The sequence below is a fragment of the Ranitomeya imitator genome, chromosome 4 (assembly GCF_032444005.1).
Source record: "Ranitomeya imitator isolate aRanImi1 chromosome 4, aRanImi1.pri, whole genome shotgun sequence".
In the NCBI taxonomy this organism is placed as follows: domain Eukaryota; kingdom Metazoa; phylum Chordata; class Amphibia; order Anura; family Dendrobatidae; genus Ranitomeya; species Ranitomeya imitator.
The window spans coordinates 102,278,709-102,294,693 of NC_091285.1; the positions used below are offsets into that span (position 1 = coordinate 102,278,709).

Below are 15,985 nucleotides of genomic sequence, written 5' to 3' on the forward strand. Positions count from 1 at the left end.
CACAGGCGCGGCTCTGCCCAACACACAGGCACGGCTCTGCCCAACACACAGGCACGGCTCTGCCCGACACACACAGGCGCGGCTCTGCCCAACACACACAGGCGCGGCTCTGCCCAACACACAGAGGCGCGGCTCTGCCCAACACACAGGCGCGGCTCTGCCCAACACACACAGGCGCGGCTCTGCCCAACACACACAGGCGCGGCTCTGCCCAACACACAGAGGCACGGCTCTGCCCAACACACAGGCACGGCTCTGCCCGACACACACAGGCACGGCTCTGCCCGACACACACAGGCGCGGCTCTGCCCAACACACAGGCACGGCTCTGCCCAACACACAGGCACGGCTCTGCCCGACACACACAGGCGCGGCTCTGCCCAACACACACAGGCGCGGCTCTGCCCAACACACAGAGGCGCGGCTCTGCCCAACACACAGGCGCGGCTCTGCCCGACACACACAGGCACGGCTCTGCCCGACACACACAGGCGCGGCTCTGCCCAACACACAGGCACGGCTCTGCCCAACACACAGGCACGGCTCTGCCCAACACACACAGGCACGGCTCTGCCCAACACACAGGCGCGGCTCTGCCCAACACACAGAGGCACGGCTCTGCCCAACACACAGGCACGGCTCTGCCCGACACACACAGGCGCGGCTCTGCCCAACACACACAGGCGCGGCTCTGCCCAACACACAGAGGCACGGCTCTGCCCAACACACAGGCACGGCTCTGCCCGACACACACAGGCACGGCTCTGCCCGACACACACAGGCGCGGCTCTGCCCAACACACAGGCGCGGCTCTGCCCAACACACACAGGCGCGGCTCTGCCCAACACACAGAGGCACGGCTCTGCCCAACACACAGGCACGGCTCTGCCCGACACACACAGGCACGGCTCTGCCCAACACACAGGCACGGCTCTGCCCGACACACACAGGCGCGGCTCTGCCCAACACACAGAGGCACGGCTCTGCCCAACACACAGGCGCGGCTCTGCCCAACACACACAGGCGCGGCTCTGCCCAACACACACAGGCGCGGCTCTGCCCAACACACACAGGCGCGGCTCTGCCCAACACACAGGCACGGCTCTGCCCAACACACACAGGCGCGGCTCTGCCCAACACACAGGCGCGGCTCTGCCCAACACACAGAGGCACGGCTCTGCCCAACACACAGGCACGGCTCTGCCCGACACACACAGGCGCGGCTCTGCCCAACACACACAGGCGCGGCTCTGCCCAACACACAGAGGCACGGCTCTGCCCAACACACAGGCACGGCTCTGCCCGACACACACAGGCACGGCTCTGCCCGACACACACAGGCGCGGCTCTGCCCAACACACAGGCGCGGCTCTGCCCAACACACACAGGCGCGGCTCTGCCCAACACACACAGGCGCGGCTCTACCCAACACACACAGGCGCGGCTCTGCCCAACACACAGGCGCGGCTCTGCCCAACACACACAGGCGCGGCTCTGCCCAACACACACAGGCGCGGCTCTGCCCAACACACAGGCGCGGCTCTGCCCGACACACACAGGCGCGGCTCTGCCCAACACACAGGCACGGCTCTGCCCGACACACACAGGCGCGGCTCTGCCCGACACACACAGGCGCGGCTCTGCCCAACACACAGAGGCGCGGCTCTGCCCAACACACACAGGCGCGGCTCTGCCCGACACACACAGGCGCGGCTCTGCCCAACACACAGGCACGGCTCTGCCCAACACACAGAGGCACGGCTCTGCCCAACACACAGGCGCGGCTCTGCCCAACACACACAGGCGCGGCTCTGCCCAACACACACAGGCGCGGCTCTGCCCAACACACAGAGGCACGGCTCTGCCCAACACACAGGCGCGGCTCTGCCCAACACACACAGGCGCGGCTCTGCCCAACACACAGGCACGGCTCTGCCCAACACACACAGGCACGGCTCTGCCCAACACACAGGCGCGGCTCTGCCCAACACACAGAGGCACGGCTCTGCCCAACACACACAGGCGCGGCTCTGCCCAACACACACAGGCGCGGCTCTGCCCAACACACAGGCGCGGCTCTGCCCGACACACACAGGCGCGGCTCTGCCCAACACACAGGCGCGGCTCTGCCCGACACACACAGGCGCGGCTCTGCCCAACACACAGGCACGGCTCTGCCCGACACACACAGGCGCGGCTCTGCCCGACACACACAGGCGCGGCTCTGCCCAACACACAGAGGCGCGGCTCTGCCCGACACACACAGGCGCGGCTCTGCCCGACACACACAGGCGCGGCTCTGCCCAACACACAGGCACGGCTCTGCCCAACACACAGAGGCACGGCTCTGCCCAACACACAGGCGCGGCTCTGCCCAACACACACAGGCGCGGCTCTGCCCAACACACACAGGCGCGGCTCTGCCCAACACACACAGGCGCGGCTCTGCCCAACACACAGGCGCGGCTCTGCCCAACACACAGAGGCACGGCTCTGCCCAACACACAGGCACGGCTCTGCCCGACACACACAGGCGCGGCTCTGCCCAACACACACAGGCGCGGCTCTGCCCAACACACAGAGGCACGGCTCTGCCCAACACACAGGCACGGCTCTGCCCGACACACACAGGCACGGCTCTGCCCAACACACAGGCACGGCTCTGCCCGACACACACAGGCGCGGCTCTGCCCAACACACAGAGGCACGGCTCTGCCCAACACACAGGCGCGGCTCTGCCCAACACACACAGGCGCGGCTCTGCCCAACACACACAGGCGCGGCTCTGCCCAACACACACAGGCGCGGCTCTGCCCAACACACAGGCACGGCTCTGCCCAACACACACAGGCACGGCTCTGCCCAACACACAGGCGCGGCTCTGCCCAACACACAGAGGCACGGCTCTGCCCAACACACAGGCACGGCTCTGCCCGACACACACAGGCGCGGCTCTGCCCAACACACACAGGCGCGGCTCTGCCCAACACACAGAGGCACGGCTCTGCCCAACACACAGGCACGGCTCTGCCCGACACACACAGGCACGGCTCTGCCCGACACACACAGGCGCGGCTCTGCCCAACACACAGGCGCGGCTCTGCCCAACACACACAGGCGCGGCTCTGCCCAACACACACAGGCGCGGCTCTACCCAACACACACAGGCGCGGCTCTGCCCAACACACAGGCGCGGCTCTGCCCAACACACACAGGCGCGGCTCTGCCCAACACACACAGGCGCGGCTCTGCCCAACACACAGGCGCGGCTCTGCCCGACACACACAGGCGCGGCTCTGCCCAACACACAGGCACGGCTCTGCCCGACACACACAGGCGCGGCTCTGCCCGACACACACAGGCGCGGCTCTGCCCAACACACAGAGGCGCGGCTCTGCCCGACACACACAGGCGCGGCTCTGCCCGACACACACAGGCGCGGCTCTGCCCAACACACAGGCACGGCTCTGCCCAACACACAGAGGCACGGCTCTGCCCAACACACAGGCGCGGCTCTGCCCAACACACACAGGCGCGGCTCTGCCCAACACACACAGGCGCGGCTCTGCCCAACACACAGAGGCACGGCTCTGCCCAACACACAGGCGCGGCTCTGCCCAACACACACAGGCGCGGCTCTGCCCAACACACAGGCACGGCTCTGCCCAACACACACAGGCACGGCTCTGCCCAACACACAGGCGCGGCTCTGCCCAACACACAGAGGCACGGCTCTGCCCAACACACACAGGCGCGGCTCTGCCCAACACACACAGGCGCGGCTCTGCCCAACACACAGGCGCGGCTCTGCCCGACACACACAGGCGCGGCTCTGCCCAACACACAGGCGCGGCTCTGCCCGACACACACAGGCGCGGCTCTGCCCAACACACAGGCACGGCTCTGCCCGACACACACAGGCGCGGCTCTGCCCGACACACACAGGCGCGGCTCTGCCCAACACACAGGCGCGGCTCTGCCCGACACACACAGGCGCGGCTCTGCCCAACACACAGGCGCGGCTCTGCCCGACACACACAGGCGCGGCTCTGCCCAACACACAGGCACGGCTCTGCCCGACACACACAGGCGCGGCTCTGCCCGACACACACAGGCGCGGCTCTGCCCGACACACACAGGCGCGGCTCTGCCCAACACACAGGCACGGCTCTGCCCAACACACAGAGGCACGGCTCTGCCCAACACACAGGCGCGGCTCTGCCCAACACACACAGGCGCGGCTCTGCCCAACACACACAGGCGCGGCTCTGCCCAACACACACAGGCGCGGCTCTGCCCAACACACAGGCGCGGCTCTGCCCAACACACAGAGGCACGGCTCTGCCCAACACACAGGCACGGCTCTGCCCGACACACACAGGCGCGGCTCTGCCCAACACACACAGGCGCGGCTCTGCCCAACACACAGAGGCACGGCTCTGCCCAACACACAGGCACGGCTCTGCCCGACACACACAGGCACGGCTCTGCCCAACACACAGGCACGGCTCTGCCCGACACACACAGGCGCGGCTCTGCCCAACACACAGAGGCACGGCTCTGCCCAACACACAGGCGCGGCTCTGCCCAACACACACAGGCGCGGCTCTGCCCAACACACACAGGCGCGGCTCTGCCCAACACACACAGGCGCGGCTCTGCCCAACACACAGGCGCGGCTCTGCCCGACACACACAGGCACGGCTCTGCCCAACACACAGGCACGGCTCTGCCCAACACACAGGCGCGGCTCTGCCCAACACACACAGGCGCGGCTCTGCCCAACACACAGGCGCGGCTCTGCCCAACACACAGAGGCACGGCTCTGCCCAACACACAGGCACGGCTCTGCCCAACACACAGGCGCGGCTCTGCCCAACACACACAGGCGCGGCTCTGCCCAACACACAGGCACGGCTCTGCCCAACACACACAGGCACGGCTCTGCCCAACACACAGGCGCGGCTCTGCCCAACACACAGAGGCACGGCTCTGCCCAACACACAGGCACGGCTCTGCCCGACACACACAGGCGCGGCTCTGCCCAACACACACAGGCGCGGCTCTGCCCAACACACAGAGGCACGGCTCTGCCCAACACACAGGCACGGCTCTGCCCGACACACACAGGCACGGCTCTGCCCGACACACACAGGCGCGGCTCTGCCCAACACACAGGCGCGGCTCTGCCCAACACACACAGGCGCGGCTCTGCCCAACACACAGAGGCACGGCTCTGCCCAACACACAGGCACGGCTCTGCCCGACACACACAGGCACGGCTCTGCCCAACACACAGGCACGGCTCTGCCCGACACACACAGGCGCGGCTCTGCCCAACACACAGAGGCACGGCTCTGCCCAACACACAGGCACGGCTCTGCCCGACACACAGGCACGGCTCTGCCCGACACACACAGGCGCGGCTCTGCCCAACACACACAGGCGCGGCTCTGCCCAACACACAGAGGCACGGCTCTGCCCAACACACAGGCACGGCTCTGCCCGACACACACAGGCACGGCTCTGCCCGACACACACAGGCGCGGCTCTGCCCAACACACAGGCGCGGCTCTGCCCAACACACACAGGCGCGGCTCTGCCGCCTATACATCAGTTTTATTCATGAGTAGTGCAGTACCATATGTGAAGGTGAGATCCTCATGGCCTCCATGCTGACAAGGTAGGTAGCGTCTAGGGAGTTGCTGCTGTGAGGGGAAGATGTCACAGCAGGGTAAATGCTAGCGGGTAATGCTAGAGTGTGTATGTATGGGCTCCTTCCACGTGTGACGTCATTTCCGGGGGCGTGTTCTATCGGGACGGGGCGTGTTCTCAGGCACATCATGAAGGCGGCAAAGCAAAGCACTGAAAGCAGCATGATTGATTATAGCTTGTGGACGGCATGGCACATGGAGGTTAGTGGTTTCAGGGTGAAAAAATGCTACTTGCTGCTCGCTATTGGGGGCGACCTACTTGTCTGTGTGGGGGGAACCACTGCTGCTGTGTGGGGACCCCTGTGGTGGGCTATTGGGGGGGGGCACCGCTGCTGCTGGCTGTTGTGGGGGACCCCCATGGTGGGCTTTTGGGGGGCACCGCTGCTGCTGGCTGTCGTGGGGGACCCCCGTGGTGGGCTTTTGGGGGGGGCACCGCTGCTGCTGGCTGTTGTGGGGGACCCCCGTGGTGGGCTTTTGGGGGGGGCACCGCTGCTGCTGGCTGTTGTGGGGGACCCCCGTGGTGGGCTTTTGGGGGGGGGGCACCGCTGGCTGTTGGGGAGGGGGGCCCCTGTGGTGGGGTTTGGAGGTGACCTGCTGCTTACGGGGTGGACCCCTTTTAGTGGGGAGACCTGTGGTGGGGTTTGAGGGTGACATGCTTGTGGTTCAGTTTGGGGGGGGCGTGACCTGTCTATTGGGGGGTACCACTGTGGTGGGATTTGAGGGCTATCTGCTTGTGGGATGTGTGGGGAGACCTGCTGCAGGCTATTGGGGGACCCCTGTGGTGGTGACCTGCTTGTGGTGGGACGTGGGGAGGCGACCTGCCTGTGGTGGGACGTGGGGAGGCGACCTGCCTGTGGTGGGACGTGGGGAGGCGACCTTCCTGTGGTGGGACGTGGGGAGGCGACCTTCCTGTGGTGGGACGTGGGGAGGCGACCTTCCTGTGGTGGGACGTGGGGAGGCGACCTTCCTGTGGTGGGACGTGGGGAGGCGACCTGCCTGTGGTGGGACGTGGGGAGGCGACCTGCCTGTGGTGGGACGTGGGGAGGCGACCTTCCTGTGGTGGGACGTGGGGAGGCGACCTTCCTGTGGTGGGACGTGGGGAGGCGACCTTCCTGTGGTGGGACGTGGGGAGGCGACCTGCCTGTGGTGGGACGTGGGGAGGCGACCTGCCTGTGGTGGGACGTGGGGAGGCGACCTTCCTGTGGTGGGACGTGGGGAGGCGACCTTCCTGTGGTTGGACGTGGGGAGGCGACCTTCCTGTGGTTGGACGTGGGTAGGCGACCTTCCTGTGGTGGGACGTGGGGAGGCGACCTGCCTGTGGTGGGACGGCGACCTGCCTGTGGTGGGACGTGGGGAGGCGAACTGCCTGTGGTGGGACGTGTGGAGGCGACCTGCCTGTGGTGGGACGTGGGGAGGCCTTTTATTGGGGGATGACCTGCTGCTTACTGGGGGATCCCCTTTATTGGGGGGCAACCTGCTTATGGGTTGGGTTTGGGGGGGCTGATGAGGGCTTAGGCTGGGTGGAGTGGACGTTAGATAAGGGTTTAGGCTGGGTCGGGGGTGGACGTCCGATAAGGGTTTAGGCTGGGTCGGGGGTGGACGTCCGATAAGGGTTTGTGCTGGGTGGGGGGTCCACGTCCGGTGGGGGTTTATTCTTGGGTGGGCGTGGTGTACAATGGGAGTAATGCTTGGAGGAGGGCTGGACGTCCGATGGGGGTTTATGCTTGGAGGAGGGGTGGACGTCCAATGGGAGTTTATGCTGGGGGGTTAAGCTGGGGTGGCATCCGATGGGGGGTGTTTCTGATGGGATTTATGGTTGGGGGCAGGGGTCGTCATATGGGGATTTACGCTTGTGGGAGGGAATGTCTGGTGGGCTTTTGGCTTATCCTGTGGGGTCCACTGGTTAATGTGAGGTGGATGTTTCTGACTGGGGGAGCGAGGTTATGCTGTGCGGCCTTCTGGTTGATGTGGGGGGGCTAATGCTTCATTGGGGTACACACAAAAAATGGGTGTATGCTGCTTATGCTATGCAAAAAAAAAAATAGGTATTTCCTGTAGAGGAGGGTACACCACCAACTGGCACGAAGCAAATCCGTTTTAGCTTAATGTCAGTAGGAGGAAGACATGGGTCTGGACCGCCCAGCCCAGTTTAGGCCTTAGGTTTTGTTTTTTTTTTTTTCTATTAACGATTTTTTTTTTCTTCCCAGATATGGCTTTTGAGGGCGACAGTGGAATTGTCACTCTAATCTCCCACCTAGAATTGTCACTACCGTATCATCTGTGGTCTACGAGGCAAAGCCCTAACACATCAAGAGTGTTTGGGGTTCCCCGGAGGACCGTTCATGCCACGAATCCCCCTACCCTCTCGCCTCTTTGCGTCCAGGTTATTCCATGCCCATCTTAATCATCGGTCTGCAAAAAAGGATTTGTGATCTTAAGGACTGGTATATCCTACGAGGCCGTGAGGGGGCTACTTTATAAAAAAAAAAAAAAAAAAACAGGACAAATCTGTCCTAGTTTTCCTCTGAGCAATGTGGACGTCTCCTGAGGAAACCTTCCTATTCATGCAGCCTCCATGTTTTCCAGAGGCTCCTGTGACCCTGCTCTTAAAATATCCAGGCTTTGGTCTAGGCCAGGGGTCCCCAACTCCAGGCCTCGAGGGCCGCCAACAGTGCAGGTTTTCAGGATTTCTTTAGTATTGCATCGGTGGTAATGTGATCATCTGCACAGGTGATGATTCCAACCCCTGTGCAATACTAAGGAAATCCTGAAAACCTGCACTGTTGGCGGCCCTCGAGGCCTGGAGTTGGGGACCACTGGTCTAGGCCTTCTCTGGTGGCCGCTCCACACCGCCAGCGCCCTGAACAATCATGCACGCCGACTTTCTAGTGCGTCCTACTTTGCGCCTATCAGTTTAAGAGTACTTCGCTTCTGCAACAGAGGACTAAAGTCTGCCTCCCAAGAGATCTGTTCAAATTTGGTTGTTTTGGAAATGTTCTGTCCAAAAAAACGACGGGACAACTCTCCGATCCACCAGGAAAAGACAAGACCTTCCTTTAGGCCAGCTCCCTCCTGGCATCCATGAACCCACCAGCACTGGTCTGCTAGGCCTGAGTCTAGCAGACTCTCTTGAACATGATGGGGCGTTCCCACCTTGGATGTTTCTCAGGGTCGGCTGCCGTGTCCTTCACAATTCAAGGCCGGTATTATGATCTCTGGTCCGGGACACCGAAACCTCAGACACCGGAGGCAGGCCCGGGGGTGGGGGGTGGGGGGGAGAGCCACATACCCTACCGACAGTCCTGCCTGCATGCACCAACAGCATATTACAGTTTTAGGCCGGCGTCACACTCAGCGTATGCAAATACGGTCCGTATATTACGGCCGTAATACGCTGAAAAGTCCCGAAAATAGTGGTCCGTAGCTCCTCCGTAGGCAGGGTGTGTCACCGTTTTTTGCGCATGGCATCCTCCGTATGTAATCCGTATGGCAGCCGTAATGCGTGTTTTTATCGCAGGCTTGCAAAACCGACATACGGCTATACAAGGGATCCAAGTGTTAAAAAAAAAAAAAAAAACATATACTGTCTCTCTCTCTATATCTATATCTATATCTAATATATATATATATATATATATATATATATAATGTCAGGGAGACACATATATGTATATATATATTATTACTTCATACAGCGCTAGATAGCAGAAAGCCGGTAATTCAATTACCGGCTTTTGCTCTCTCCTTCCTAAACCAGACATGATATGAGACCTGGTTTACATACAGTAAACCATCTCATATCCCCATTTTTTTGCATATTCCACACTACTAATGTCAGTAGTGTGTATGTGCAAAATTTGGCCGTTCTAGCTATTAAAGGGTTAAATGGCGGAAAAAATTGGCATGGGCTCCCGCACAATTTTCTCCACCAGAGTAGTAAAGCCAGTGACTGAGGGCAGTTATTAATAGCCTGGAGAGGGTCCATGGTTATTGGCCCCCCCCTGGCTAAAAACACTTGCCCCCAGCCACCCCAGAAAAGGCACATCTGGAAGATGCGCCTATTCTGGCACTTGACCACTCTCTTCCCATTCCCGTGTAGCGGTGGGATATGGGGTAATGAAGGGTTAATGCCACCTTGCTATTGTAAGGTGACATTAAGCCAACTTAATAATGGAGAGGTGTCAATTATGACACCTATCCATTATCAATCCAATAGTAGTAAAGGGTTAAAAAAAAAAACACACACATTATTAAAAATTAATTTATTGAAAAAATCACAAAGGCTGTTGTATTATTTTATTCTACTCTCAATCCACTCACTGAAGACCCTCGATCTGTAAATTAAAAAAAATAAAAATAAACCAACAATACACATACCTTCCGAGGATCTGTAAGGTCCAACGATGTATATTCATCTGAAGGGGTTAAAATATTTTGCAGACACGAGCTCCGCTAATGCAGGCTGCTCATTTCTGCAAAACCCCAGCGAATGAAGCTAAATATAGGTCTATGACCTATATTTAGCTTCATTTGCGGTGAGGCGCCCTCTGCTGGTTGTCCTCAATGAACTCGAGCAAGGGAGCTTTCTAGGAAAGTTCCCACGATCTAGGAACAGCCAGCAGAGGGCGCCTCACCGCAAATGAAGCTAAATATAGGTCATTGACCTATATTTAGCTTCATTCGCCGGGGTTTTGCAGAAATGAGCAGCTGCATTAGTGGAGCTCGTGTCTGCAAAATATTTTAACCCCTTCAGATGGATTTACATCGTTGAACCTTACAGATCCTCGGAAAGTATGTATATTGTTGGTTTATTATTTTTTTTTTAATTTACAGATCGAGGGTCTTCAGTGAGTGGATTGAGAGTAGAATAAAATAATACAACAGCCTTTGTGATTTTTTTCAATAAATTAATTTTTAATAATGTGTGTTTTTTTTTTTTTTTAACCCTTTACTAGTATTGGATTAAAAATGGATAGGTGTCATAATTGACGCCTCTTCATTATTAATTAGGCTTAATGTCACCTTACAATAGCAAGGTGGCATTAACCCTTCATTACCCCATATCCCACCGCTACACGGGAATGGGAAGAGAGTGGCCAAGTGCCAGAATAGGCGCATCTTCCAGATGTGCCTTTTCTGGGGTGGCTGGGGGCAGGTGTTTTTAGCCAGGGGGGGGCCAATAACCGTGGACCCTCTCCAGGCTATTAATATCTGCCCTCAGTCACTGGCTTTACTACTCTGGCGGAGAAAATTGTGCGGGAGCCCACGCCAATTTTTTCCACCATTTAACCCCTTATTTTACTAGCTAGAACGGCCAAATTTTGCATATACACACTACTAACATTAGTAGTGTGGAATATGCAAAAAAATGGTGATATGAGATGGTTTACTGTATGTAAACCAGGTCTCATCATGTCGGGTTTAGGAAGGAGAAAGCAAAAGCCGGTAATTGAATTACCGGCTTTTCTCTCTAACAGCGCTGCGTATTCCTCGCAAGTCACACTGCTGGTCCGTGTGTAATCCGTATTTTTGAGGCTTCCATAGACTTTCATTGACGTTTTATTTGCGCAATACGGTGGCAAATGCTGCATGCTGCGATTTTCTACGGCCGTAGAAAGCCGTATAATACTGATCAGTTTAATACGGCAGATAGGAGCAGGGGGCATAGAGAATAATTGTGCCGTATTTTTTGCGAGTTTTACGGACGTAGTTTCTGCGCTCTTACGTCCGTAAAACTCGCAAGTGTGACGCCGGCCTAAGGGTAATATACCCTTCTATGAGAACATGCTCAGAATAAACTATTCCGGTAAAATTACCTTAAGAGAACCGTGCTAGATATAGACACTAAATATACAAGAAAAACAGCCGCACTCAAGTCTGGATTTCAATGTAGAAAATTTTTTTTGTTTTTATTCAAGTGTATATGCACCACCAAATAATTTTTGAAGAAAAGTAGCAAATGATAGCGGACAACAAGGTGACGTTTCGACCAGGTACGGTCTTTCTCAAAACCTCACTTAAGTAGGAGGAGTGGTTTAGGAAGAAATAGAATGAGAGTCCCCAAGGACCGCTCCAGGTAGAGTTCAAAAGTAAGATGTCCGTCACATTGGTGGTGCAATAAAATTAATAAAAACAAAAAAAAATTTCTACATTGAAATCCAGACTTGAGTGCGGCTGTTTTTCTTGTATATTTGACGTTGGATGTCCAGCCAGCACCTCCTTCATTGGATTTTACAGTGTGCCCATCTTTCTTCTGGATACACTAGATATAGACACTGACATTCACAGCAGCGCGTCCGCCCCAATGCGCTTTTCTGACTCCTTTCTCAGGCCCCCAAAAAAGTGTTAACTAAGTACCCTTTATTTTCTTGCACTGTAGCCGTTTACTTACTACAGGGTATTCAATCATTGTTTCAGTCCCCCCCCCCCCCCCCCCCATATAAAGTACGACCACTATCTATATGCCTTTATATACAGCATTCTAGAATGCTGTGTATATATAGTAGGCCCACTGCCTGTATACCCTTATATACAGCATTTTATAAAGCACAACCACTATCTGTATGCCATCTGTATGACAGTGGCATATTAGACTTGCCTAGCCCCATCCAATGGGCTTCGCTAGTCTTAATTCGGGGCCTTCTCCTCTTCTATCACCGTCCTTCTTTCTTTGAGTCGATGACGCGTCCTATGTCATCCACACGGTGTCTTCCATCGTGCTCCTGTGCATCGCACTTCTTTCTGCCCGTTGCAGTACTTTGCTTTGTGCTCGGCAGACAAGTGTTCCTGCACAGAAGCGTGATGATGGAGGTTGTGTGGATGATGTAGAACACATCATTCACGGGAAGGACTGCGCCGGATGAAGACCAGCGCCAAACATAACACCGGACCGCCCCGTAGGTGAGTATAAGAAGTTATTTACATTATGCACATTGGCTTAGGGACATACCGTATACACTCGAGTAGAAGCCGACCCCCCCCCCCCCCCCCCTAATTTTGCCGCAAAAAACTGGGAAAACTTATTGGCTCGAGTATAAGCCTAGGGTGGAAAATGCAGCAGCTACTGGTAAATGTCAAAAATAAAAATGGATACCAATAAAAGTAAAATTAATTGAGACATCAGTAGGTTAAGTGTTTTTGAATATCCATATTGAATCAGGAGCCCCATATAATGCTCCATAAAGTTTATGATGGCCCCATAAGATGCTCCATAGTAACTTTTGCCCCATACAATGCTGCATAAAGGTTGATGGCCCCATAAGATGCTCCATAGATTTTGCCCCATAAAATGTTCCATAGATTATGCCCCATGAGATGCTCCACAAATTATGCTCCATTTGCTGTTGCTGCGAATAAAATAAAAAAAATCACATACTCGCCTCTCTTCGCTCAGGCCCCCGGCACTTTCCACTGCTGCGCGCTGCTCTGTCTTCCATCCTCTGCACTGAGTGTTCAGGCAGAGGGCGGCGTGCACACTAACTACATCATCGTGCCCTCTGACCTAAACAATATAAGTGAAAGCAGTCAGAGGGGAGCGCAGAGGAATTGACCCAGGGAAGGGGAGATGAAAGGGAGTTGTCGAGCACCACTGCAGCTCCAGCTGAATACCTCCAAAGGAGGATAAGAATGTGTGTCAAACATAAATCAGTCCCAGGAGCGCTGAAGGAAACTCAGACAACATATGATGTTTGCCACAACGCGTTTCAACAGTAAACACCATCTTCTTCAGGTGGGAGTTTCACCTAAACAATCACAGCCAGAGGACAGAGCGGCCCGCAGCGGTGGAAAGGGGAGAGGGGAATATCGCGCAATGCTTACCTCCCCCGTCATACTCACCTGCTCCCGACACGGTCCCTGGCAGCTTCTCACTGTCAGATGGTCTCTGGGAGTCGGCAGCATCTTCCTATGTTCAGCTGTCACGAACAGCTCATTAAAGTAATGAATATGCATCCATATTCATTACTTTAATGAGCGGTTCCACGTGACCGCTGAACAAAGGAAGAGCTGCCCGGAGACCATCGGACATGCAGGGTGTTATGATTAGGTAATTCAGTACCACAATGGACATAGAAGTCAGAGCACATACAGTGACCTGACAATAACCCAAAAACATAGAACGAGCTCTGAGACGTGGGAACTCTGCTGACCGCAATCCCTAATCCTCTCCAACCACACTAGAGGCAGCCGTGGATTGCGCCTAACGCTCCCTATGCAACTCGGCACAGCCTGAGAAACTAGCTAGCCTGAAGATAGAAAATAAGCCTACCTTGCCTCAGAGAAATACCCCAAAGGAAAAGGCAGCCCCCCACATATAATGACTGTGAGTTAAGATGAAAAGACAAACGTAGAGATGAAATAGATTTAGCAAAGTGAGGCCCGACTTTCTGAACAGAGCGAGGATAGGAAAGGTAACTTTGTGGTCAACACAAAACCCTACAAACAACCACGCAAAGGGGGCAAAAAGACCCTCCGTACCGACTAACGGCACGGAGGAACACCCTCTGCGTCCCAGAGCTTCCAGCAAGCAAGAAAAACCAAATAAACAAGCTGGACAGAAAAATCAGCAAACAAAAATAACACAAGAGCAACTTAGCTATGCAGAGCAGCAGGCCACAGGAACGATCCAGGAGGAAGCAAGTCCAATACTAGAACATTGACTGGAGGCCAGGATCAAAGCACTAGGTGGAGTTAAATAGAGCAGCACCTAACGACTTCACCACATCACCTGAGGAAGGAAACTCAGAAGCCGCAGTACCACTTTCCTCCACCAACGGAAGCTCATAGAGAGAATCAGCCGAAGTACCACTTGTGACCACAGGAGGGAGCTCTGCCACAGAATTCACAACAGCAGGGACCGCGCCGGGAGCAGGTGAGTGTTTGACAGCCGCCGCTCCCCTTCCCCTGCCGACAATGGCTTGAGTATAAGCCGAGAGGGTCACTTTCAGCCCAAAAAAGTGGGCTGAAAATCTCGGCTTATACTCGAGTATATACGGTATGTACAGTACAGCACTCTAGAAGGGTGTGTATAAGGGCATATAGGTTCTGGTGGTACTATATATGGGGGAAAACCTAGTGACAGGTTCCCTTTAAGAAACCTATGGAACTAGGTAAAAAATAGCATTTTTTGGATGGTGAAAAACTTCTAATTTAAATATTGATGAAGGCTGAACTGCAGGTGGTCTGTGTCTCTTCATAAGTTTAAGGCCGGGGTCACACTAGCGTAGAATACGGACGAGCGCTATGTGAGAAAACATCGCATGGCACTCGGACCAGTGTTAATCTATGGGGCAGATCACATCTGTGATTATTTTTTCATGTCGAATCGGCATACGAGAACAATCGCAGGATATATACCTGACAGGGGCCCATACATTCTGATATCACTAATATATACCTGACAGGAGCCCATACATTCTGATACCATCAATAATAAATATACAGTATATATATATATATATATATATATATATATATATCTGACAGGAGCCCATACCTTCTTATATCATCACTAATATATACCTGACAGGGGCCCATACATTCTGATATCACTAATATATACCTGACAGGAGCCCATACATTCTGATACCATCAATAATAAATATACAGTATATATATATATATATATATATCTGACAGGAGCCCATACCTTCTTATATCATCACTAATATATAACTGACAGGAGCCCGTACATTCTGCTATCATCACTAATATATACCTGACAGGAGCCCATACATTCTGATGACATCACTAATATATACCTGACAGGAGCCCTTACATTTTGATGACATCACTAATATATACCTGACAGGAGCCCATACATTCTGATATCATCACAAATATATACCTGACAGGAGCCCGTACATTCTGCTATCATCACTAATATATACCTGACAGGGGCCCATACATTCTGATATCATCACTAATATATATACCTGACAGGAGCCCATACATTCTGATATCATCAGTAATATATATACCTGACAGGAGCCCATACATTCTGATATCATCAGTAATATATACCTGACAGGGGCCCGTACATTCTGATATCATCACTAATATATATACCTGACAGGGGCCCGTACATTCTGATATCATCACTAATATATATACCTGACAGGGGACCGTACATTCTGATATCATCACTAATATATATACCTGACAGGAGCCCATACATTCTGATATCATCAGTAATATATATACCTGACAGGAGCCCATACATTCTGATATCATCACTAATATATACCTGACAGGGGCCCGTACATTCTGATATC

General features: G+C 54.9%; 2 long non-coding RNA genes across 2 annotated transcripts in view; both read left to right on the plus strand.

Moving 5' to 3' along the window:
* Positions 1-5,549: 5,549 nt before the first annotated feature.
* Positions 5,550-8,101, plus strand: LOC138673961 (uncharacterized). The gene is made up of 2 exons (XR_011320393.1): positions 5,550-5,683; positions 7,922-8,101. It is a non-coding gene; the product is annotated as an uncharacterized lncRNA (long non-coding RNA).
* Positions 8,102-14,175: 6,074 nt separating this feature from the next.
* Positions 14,176-15,985, plus strand: part of LOC138675547 (uncharacterized) — a 101,030-nt gene continuing 99,220 nt past the window's right edge. The window contains exon 1 of the long non-coding RNA XR_011320687.1: positions 14,176-14,583. This is a non-coding gene — a long non-coding RNA (uncharacterized lncRNA). The remainder of the gene's footprint in view (positions 14,584-15,985) is intronic.